Here is a 6877-nt window from a genome sequence, read left to right as displayed (position 1 = left end):
CAATATTCTAAAGAGATGCTAAAGAATCAGGTCCTGAAGGGACCCAGGATGGGTGGGATGAAATCTGTATGGCCACACTAAGAGTCATATCAGCAGCCTCTCACCACAGTGCAGCTGCCACTGTCAAAAAAGGAGCAGGATGTCCTTCAACCCCCCTGTGTCCTCAGTAAAGTCATTCCTGGCAAGAAGCAGAAATAATGCACCAGCCAAAGAAGTTTGCAGGTGCTTGTTCTTCCAGTTCCCATTCAAGAAAAAGGAGACATTTATCAAAACTGGAAACTGAAAGTTCAAGCTGTAAGGTTTCCATAGACCACATGCAATGTGGTCTATGTGAAAAGCTGTTTTCCCTGCAGTGTAGCTAGTTCTTAAAGTTAAGTGCACAAGCAATTGCTGGCCAAAGTCTTGATGCCCAAGCTGCACTAAACTTATTTAGGAACTTGTAAGAGCCAATTAACATCTGTTAAAGTATTTTAAAATATTTTTCTATCAGGGTGACAGCTACCAGGGTGACACCTGATGGAGGACAGGGATTATCAGGTGACTGCCTGGAACCTAAAAATTCCTCTGAAATGTCCAAAATGGCCCTTATAAGAAACAAGTAGCATTTTAAGCAGTTTTGTGAAAGACTGACTAAAAGGACTGAACCACATTTGCCAGCTTCTGATACAGTTTGTCAAACTATTGTGCCAGCCTCATGGGATGTAACACAGACTGACACAGAGGCTGGATGACATAGCTTCAGCCTTGAATATTCTGCAGGCCTGTGGCTTGCTGTGTAGCCACTTTCCTCCTGGGATATGTGTCAGATGGCATAGAAGTGGCAGGGTTTAAGCAGAAATTGGTGGAGCTTGGTATCTGCACTCTGTTGTCAGGACTTATCCTCTTGCTTTACCAGAACAAACATTCAGAAAATAAGAGTTCCTTTTCATCTCCAACACCCAACAAGAAATTGTGCCCTATATTCCTGCCACAACACTGGGAAGAATGGGAAAAATGAAGTGGGAGAGGGCGTATCAAGGCAGGCTCTGGAAGACTTTCTCCCTGGCAGTCAGTCCCCATCACAGAGTCAGGCTTCCTCTCACACAGACCTGCCTGCTCTAGGCATTTACAGCCATTGCTGCTCCCTTCAGCAAATGCTTGTTTAGCCTGGAGCCCAAAGCTTACTGGCTTTGCATGAGGACAACCCAGCCTTGTCCTTTTCACACTCCATCCCTGTGCCACAGGCTTACAGGGAGTGTTCTTAAGCAAGTCACTCAGTATTTCCCCTAATTTCTTGGCTGGAGGTATGGAGCAAGAAGGGTGCTATCAATCAATTGCCAAGTAATTGTAGCTTTAAACAGTCAAGATCATCATAATGCTTTCCATTTCAGACAGTTCAGCAAGAAAGAATAAGCTCTTTCCAGAGCTGAAGGCTCTCAGTACTAGTTCCTTGTCTCGAAAGTGCTTACCTTTACAGCAAAAGCTTTCATTTCTCTGTAGCCTACACTGCCCAGATGCTGATCCCATAAAAAAGGCCACTACCTCAGTGTTTTCATGTGAAATCTTCAGTCCTTCCTCACCAACACAGCATGAGCACAAACATTTGGGGTGCAATTACATGATACCCACACATTTCCAGAAGACTCCCTTGGACAAGGGCTGCTATTCTTACAGCATTGCTTTCACAACTAAACCACAAATAAATACACAGAACATCTTGTTTGCTTTTCTAGCAGCAGCCAAGAGCTTTATGACTGTCTGTTCTGCCTGAGGGCAGCCCATGCCCAGCACATCTTGGCCAAGCTACTCCAGGATATCTCTTAATTAGTTTGCTGAGATTCAGGGACAGGTGAACTTTAACAAGTCTGCAATGACGCAACATACATGAGCACCAAAAATCTCATTTAACCAGCTGTTCCCAATTGCAAAGTTCAAGGTGATGCTTCTGCAGAAGCTCTGTGCTCTTCAGCTGCTGTGAAATATCACAGCTCTATTGAAATTATATTTCAATAACCCTTTCAGAAGACTTATGGTCTAATATTGTTTGAGGATCCTTACATTATAATGCTAATCAATTTTATTCCTGACTCTGTCACTGACTTGTTTATCAAAGAATTCTATTTCACCTTTTCTTCATTGTTCCCATCTGAAAACAGGTTAATTAATTTTAAGAATCTCTATTTTTCAAAGTGCTTTCACGTCTGGAGACAATTCACCACACAATACTCAACAGTTGCTATGACCTTGGTTTACCTTGTAGAATTATATTAAGCCAAGGACCTCTTTTGAAGACAATATTGTTGCTGAGATGGGTCAAAATAGCCATGTTTTTTCCAAGAGGGCTACCAGGTAACCTCTCATCTCATAATTTCTGCCTTTTCTAACAAAAGGGAAGTTAAATAAACACACAAGAGAGACTGCATAGAATGAAACAGGGAGTATTCATGACTGGGCCTGATCACATTTATTCCTTTTGAACTCGGTAGTACTGCATGCCAGAAAACTTCCATTCATCGTCGCCAATTCAGAGGTTCTGTGGCATTTGAAGTAAATAGCAAAGCAAATGTAAGACAATGTTTAATAAATGGCACACTGACAAGCCTGAGTCCATTTTTCTTTGTATAAAGCAATACTGAGTTATTCTATTATTTTTCCTAATGTTTTCCTTCCTTTCTGACCCTAGTCTCCCATTGCTGGTTTACAGCAACATAATAATTGCTGGGCCAGTTTAAAACTGATCTTTTAAATCCTTTTTAAAGTCAATACCTTGGTTATAAATAGTAATGGCAATATGATCTTTCTTTGTGTTCCATATCGCACATGAAAGAGCTTCCTGGAGGCACTACATGAGGGAGACCACACTTACATCCAAGGAAAATATAAGCCAGAATTGTCTGTGAGGCTCTTTAGCACTGCAGCACTTAGGTTCACAAATAGGAGAGTAGATGTTTATATAAGTAAAAAGGGGGAAGGAAACTTTGGGAAAGAGGCTATATCTTCTCTCAGAACAGCTGATAAGGTCAGAGAAGAGATGAGCTTCATCAGCTTGCTTAGACCAAGTGGCAAATATTATTTGCTACTACCAAGGCACAGACCTTGGTAGGTCTGAAAACAGACCTGCAGAACTTCACATTTAAAATAGACCTACAGAACTTTACATGCTGAACACGAGGCTCACAACTGGCTCCTGTCTCACATTACCCCCCAGGTAGGACACAGGTACCATCACAGCCAGGATGTCCCAGCCACTCTCTTCATCAGACTTTCCACATCCAAGTCTCCCAGTGAACAGGACCATGCAGAATGCAGGCTCCACCAGTGGGGGACAGGGGCACAAGCCTCTGTCACAGCTGCTGATGTGCCATGAGAATGGAAAGCTGTGTTTAGAGAAGTCCTGGCTGTGAAAACCTGGCAATGAGCATGAGCCCTGGCAATGATCAAACAGTCATTGGGAGAATTCCTCAGCAGGGGAGTGGGTAACACAGATCTTGTGTGTAATGTTAAACTTTGAGATGTCCAGCATGGACTGGACTAAAATCACAATTTAGGGCCAAACACAATACCTGTAATTTAACTGAGCTTCCAATGTCCTTTTAAAACAACAGTAAGGACCCTTGTATGTGTGGACATATAGGAGAAGTGTGATTTCCATGGTGAATTATAAGAACAACCTATAACACCAATCAGCTAATTGTCACCACAACACACCAAAATGGGCAATGAGTAAGAGAAGTCAAAGCTGACAGCCTTTGTGCTTTGTCATGTTGTCTTATGGGTCGTTTCTGACCCTCTGTATGCAAGTACTGTATTGTTTGTCACCTGGAATAAATAAAACACAGACAATCACAGTGAGAAGGGCCAAAGTCCCTGGCTGAGGAACACCGTGGAGGCTGGCAGAACACACACCACTAGAAGAAGGCCCAGGCCAAGCATCATGTAATCCATCACCTAGTCCAAGGTCCATGGTACAGTGCATAACACCTGGTGCCCTTTGGGATAAGAGTTGGATAATTGTGAGGTCTGATAAATGAGTTATACCTGTGTATAAAGCATCTCTGTTTGTCCTCAGATGTGTTTCACATTGAAGCTTTTGGGGGTTTATTTTTACCAAAGTTGCTGGAATCAGAGCTGCATTACTGAGAGGCCAAGGAGATCTGTTCTCCACCACTGGGTGGTCTTTGGAGCTCACCACTGCTAGCCAGTACAGCTCTAAGTAGACATAGACTGTATTACCCATTGAAATGATTCATGGCTTAGAGAAAGATACAGGGATCTCCTTAAGTAAGGAGAGGCATTAAGAACAGCTCAGCTGCTCAATCATTCTCTCCCATCTATGAAGGCATCATGTTGGGACATCCTTTCTCCTTTGATCCATAATTAACCTGAATTCCAGTCTTTGGGATTAATGAAAACATTGTCTGACCCTTTGCACAATGTTTATTGATAGGACAAGATGGTTATGATAAGGAAACTGTGAATTACTCCACCACACCTCAGAATGGTAGGTGAAGATCAACATCTCTACCCCAAACACTCCCTGTGTGAGACATTGTACTGCAGAGGCCACCTAAATATGCCACTCCCTCTCAGATCTTTGTTATGGCTGCCAGCCAGGTGTCAACTATGACAAAAGAAAGAAAATGTTCAGCAAAACTTCATCTAACTTTCTGTCCTCTCCAGTAATAATCATCTATCTCAGAATACCAGCAAGACAGTCACTAATATGACTGGATTTCCTTTCTGACATTGCTGTCTATTGAAACAAGCTAGGAATAAAATTATTCACAATATTAACAGCACTTATGCACCACTAGACAAAATTTAAGGGTGCTTTGTGAGCACAAATTAATTAATCTGCATAGTGGGAACAAAAGTGGTGTGACTTTGACTATTGTCCCCTTACAGAAGCAAGACAACTTAGTTTTGCATGAATTTATTTCTGGGTCAAACCTTGCATATTTTGCCAGCATTAGCAGTAGTTAGAGAAAGGGAAAATATGCAAAAATGGAAGAGAGTGGATTAAAAATTGATTTCAAAAATTTCCTTGAAATAGAAGTCTTACAAGGGTCTTCTGAGTTCATGAAATATAAATAACATTTTAATAAGTTTAGATCAATAGTGCCCAGTCATGAAGGATTATCATTGATGCTGTGCTGGAAGGGAAAGTCATTATAAAAATCTAGATGTGTTCAATTTCACGACAGATAAAAATTGAAACACAGAGCTACACCTCAGAGTCAGAAGATCCAAATTCTGATCTAGACTGTAATGGGACAAATTGCTTAAAACCATATCTCTATATAACTTCTTATGACCCTTCACCTTAAGATCTAGGATGATATCAGAGAAGGTGAATGTTGGTGTTTAAATGGGTTCTTGTCTCTCAGAAGAGTGTGACCACTGAAGCTGTTTTGCCTGTATTACTGAACTCAAGAAATGACTAGCAAATTTTTGGTTTGGCTTCAGCATAGACACATACTTGAATTTCTTCTTCTAATGTTACTTTGGACTTGCTCTAGAATGAGCTCCAGATAGTCAGAGAGGATTGAGGACTCAAGGTTAGGTGTGGGTGCTGGGCAGGGCTGTGCACCAGGGGGCACAGTGCATCTCTGGGGAAAGAGTGGGTGCAGCTCATGCCATTAGACAAAGATTATTAACTTCTGAATGACTATCATGGAGAAACACTAACACCACATGTGGCCTCTTTGGATGCTTCCTAATTGCCACCTCATGGTTACAAGCCCACTGTTTTAATCCTCTCTTCTGTGCTGCACTATCCATTAATTTCATTCTATCAAGGTTTATGCAAATTATTACTTGGATTTGTAGATTTTTGCTGTTCTCTTAAACTTTCAGTTTAACTTCTTCTATAACTACTTTTTTTTTTTTAGCTCCAACCTAACAGCTTCACTAAGATGTTTACAGAGACAGAAGTTGCATTATGAAAACTGTATCTAAAAAGTCTCAAGAAATGGGGCTCTGCAGTTTTTTCCCCTATGGGCCAGAGTCTGTTCCTTCCTTGGTGTTGCCCCACAGTCATTCCATCCCTTTTCAGAGGACATCAGTACATCCTGCTAATGTTTTACATGCATGCAGACAGCATGGATGGGTGAATTAATTTCATCACTTGATCAGGCATTCATGGAAGTAGAAGACCAGAAGGACCTTTTTACCTTAAGGAACAGCATTTACACTTACATCATCTGTGAAAAATTTGTGTCTTAATCCTCTTAAAAATTGTCAATAAAGAATATCCTGCAAAATCTGCATACTGTTTGTGCTATGCATCTTTCATATTTTTAAATATTTTTCTAATGTGTAATTTACATTTTTATTGATAATTAAATTGATTAATGTGAACTGATTTTTTCCTATTTTACAAGAAGTACAAATGATGACATTCTCATTAGCCTCATCATACCATTTTGTAGACTAAATATGATTTAATCTGTTCTTTAGATTAACACTCTTTTGACAGCTTTTTCAATCTTTTTCTGTCTATTTAATTTGGATTATTTCTTTTTGCTTATATCTTTACTTTAAAGTTACTCTGCTTATTTTTAAAGTTACACTTCTCTGGTGTTACATCCAAAGCCTTGCACAATACCTCTCAGAAAAAAATGTTTGCAACACCCCTTTATAATGTAATTTCAGCATGTGATCCCCAATATTCTCCATTCTCTTTTTGGCAGTTGTACCAGAGCAAGCATTAACAACTTTGTATTTGTCCATCTTTCTAAATTGTAGCACTTGGCTTTCATGGAATCTCATCTGACCACTTTCAGACATTCTCTGCAATTCAAAGCTGATCTCCTACCAAGACTTCACAGCCCAGTTCTATCCAGGGGTCCCTTCAACTGTGCTGAGCATGTTGCCTCTTCATCATCAAAATCACTCA

At 40.5% G+C, this 6877-nt stretch overlaps 1 long non-coding RNA gene across 1 annotated transcript; it reads left to right on the top strand.

Moving 5' to 3' along the window:
* Window positions 1-3846: 3846 nt before the first annotated feature.
* Window positions 3847-6159, top strand: LOC135290073 (uncharacterized). Its single transcript, XR_010352790.1, has 3 exons — window positions 3847-3915; window positions 4427-4480; window positions 5871-6159. It is a non-coding gene; the product is annotated as an uncharacterized LOC135290073 (long non-coding RNA).
* The last annotated feature ends 718 nt before the right edge of the window (window positions 6160-6877 follow it).

Source organism: Passer domesticus, chromosome 1 (genome assembly GCF_036417665.1).
Source record: "Passer domesticus isolate bPasDom1 chromosome 1, bPasDom1.hap1, whole genome shotgun sequence".
Taxonomy (NCBI): domain Eukaryota; kingdom Metazoa; phylum Chordata; class Aves; order Passeriformes; family Passeridae; genus Passer; species Passer domesticus.
Note: the sequence above shows the minus strand (reverse complement) of the source record. Positions and strands in the feature narration are given on the sequence as shown.